This window comes from Lineus longissimus, chromosome 5 (assembly GCF_910592395.1).
Source record: "Lineus longissimus chromosome 5, tnLinLong1.2, whole genome shotgun sequence".
NCBI lineage: Eukaryota > Metazoa > Nemertea > Pilidiophora > Heteronemertea > Lineidae > Lineus > Lineus longissimus.
The window spans coordinates 23,526,554-23,529,107 of NC_088312.1; the positions used below are offsets into that span (position 1 = coordinate 23,526,554).

The 2,554-nt window shown below is 46.3% G+C and overlaps 1 non-coding gene across 1 annotated transcript; it reads right to left on the reverse strand.

Moving 5' to 3' along the window:
• Positions 1-367: 367 nt before the first annotated feature.
• Trnad-guc (transfer RNA aspartic acid (anticodon GUC)) lies at positions 368-439 on the reverse strand. The gene has a single exon. It is a non-coding gene; the product is annotated as a tRNA-Asp (tRNA).
• Between the last annotated feature and the right edge of the window lie 2,115 nt (positions 440-2,554).

The window sequence follows — 2,554 nt, forward strand, 5'->3', positions numbered from 1 at the left end:
TTCACCAAAAAGTCAACATAGGTCTTCTGTCGTCTGCGCCCTGGCCAAAGAGGCCTTCGAGTACATAGACTGTCTAGTTACTCTAAGAAAAGCCCTATGATCTGTTAATCATTAAAAACAAGTGAATGCGGCAGGTCCGCTATTCCAGATGCTCCTATTCCGCGGTCATCACAAATGGTCCGTCTGGTTTTCACATCTGCTCACCAATAATTTCACGGTCTGCAGGAATGTCCTTTTATATTATGGTTTTTACAGTTCATAATTGTCGTTTAAAAGATATAATCAGGCGAGAATGTGCAATAGATTGGAAATCATAGCTGTGTATTGAAGACCAAAATATTCGGTTGTCATCAATGACAAAAAGTGCCTCTCCGGCCGGGAATCGAACCCGGGTCTCCCGCGTGACAGGCGGGGATACTTACCACTATACTACCGAAGATTGCTGAAGGATTGAAAATAGCATTACATCTAGCTTGCATTAAAAAAGCCTGGTTTGAAGATGTGACGTCATTACATGGGCAAATAATTTAGATCCAGCAATCTTCGGTAGTCTAGGGACGCGTGATATCCGGGTTCGATTTCCGGCCAGAGAAGCATTATTTCAATTTTGAAGATCTATTGATATTCAGACCGGGATATCTAACTGCTGGTTTTGATTTTCATTCATCCATAAATCTCGCACTATATCAGCTTGTTTATCGGCGAATTCCGCTACTCTGTGTGGTGTCTTGCCGGCCGCTGTCAGGCCTTTCAAAACATTTCGGCCGCAAGATACCCACTGTGTTGATATTCAGATTGGAAAAGCAATATGGTGGCCGAGATCAGAACCAATCAGCTGTGAGGTTTCCATTGTCTGCGGAGCAGTTCATGTTACCGTCTGACCCTGCGCGTGCAGGTGGCCGCGTCCGGCTGCCGCGGGTTATTTCGGCAACAAGGGAGATGCAAAGGCAGAGATTGCGGAAATGAGGCTACATGTTCGGAGGGACTGAACAAGGACATATACCACAAAGTCAGTGAAAAGTCGTGTGAAATTGCGGCACCACCATTGCTGCTTCCGCTATGTCGGTCACATGACCTGCCGCCTGGCGGCAATATTGACGTCAACAGAAGAAAGCATTCCTAGGCCATAATAATTTCGCCAGATTATCTGCTAAATTGATATTCCGCTCATTGTATCTCAATCATGTCAGTCAATCCATGGGATATTTTGATCAAGATGACATGTGCCTCTCATAATCTTCTTAGATGTTTTCGCCGTGTGGACCAACTGAGGTTTCAGCGGTCCTGTCTAGCCTCAACTAACAGGCTTCAGCTTTACATCATGTTTTTATACGCCAAAGACCAACTGATGCCTCAGGGCGCGGTTTGAAAGATGAGATCTCCACAACAAACACCATTACCATTAATGGACTGCGGATTGTTTGTTGGCGAGCCATGCATGGCCTCATATTAACCGAGCACGTCATTCATCTGCCCGCTACTGCCCGTGCGTGTGTGGGGGGGGGGGGGGGGGGGGGGAGGGGCTTGCCAACAGGTAGTGCAGTTATCATTGGATGGATGTGGTTCTGTCAGAAGTCAGAAGGTCGAAAGCTGCGGGCCGTACAATGTCTCCGACCTATTCGTACGATGACTACAAAAAAGGTTGCAAGGCTGCATTACACATGCTCCTGATGGTCAAAGAGCCTGGTCCAAACATGACCTGGCGATTCACTGACCATTTACCGCGATGCTTGCCACCTGTCTGTCACTCGGGTGACAAATCGGCCGGATCTATGACACTGACACGATGTGCAAAGTGACGTTGCGATATGAGATGACTAACCAAATGGCCATCCCCTTGTTAATACATCGGGTTATTTACCGCAGTGCTGGCGTAACCAGTCTGCATTATGTAATCATCGGTGCACTCACTGCGAGTCACTTCGGTAGTCAAAGGGATCCCTGTCAAATCTCTGCCGGATTTGTCATTCTTTGAAGCTACCCTCCGTTTATTCCGTGAGTCCATATCCGTGATGTGTCCGACCACAGGTCATGCGGGGTCGACCACCGACATCAGTCTGAACTGGACAATGGAGTCCACAATTCTTGATGCTTTGATACGATCATCAGAAAGCCTTAATTAGAGACAGGATGTTCATATTGCCCACAAGTCATCCTCATCCAATAATAATACCCGCACAATGGGAGTAAACCTTTCCAAATCGGCCGCGCTGCGATATCAAGATAAAATTAAGGAAGTGACTATTTGGCAAGCCCGGCTCACCAAACAGCGCCTTTTTTCTGCCCTAGATGGAGAGCCGAACTCATGCATATTCAACCATCCAGGAGCTCATTATCATTCGTGGCAACACGGTCAGCAACACTGTAGTTACAGTGAAACGCCTTTAGAAATGCACACTAATGCATTTAACATGCTTATCAGTTAAATCACGTTTATGACTTTTTTTTGTAAATCCATACAGTCATGTACATGTACATGCTTCTCCATGGATTATTGACCAAAACCCGAGTTTAGTAACAGAAATTGAATCGAGAGCGGGAAGTCGGCCATTGT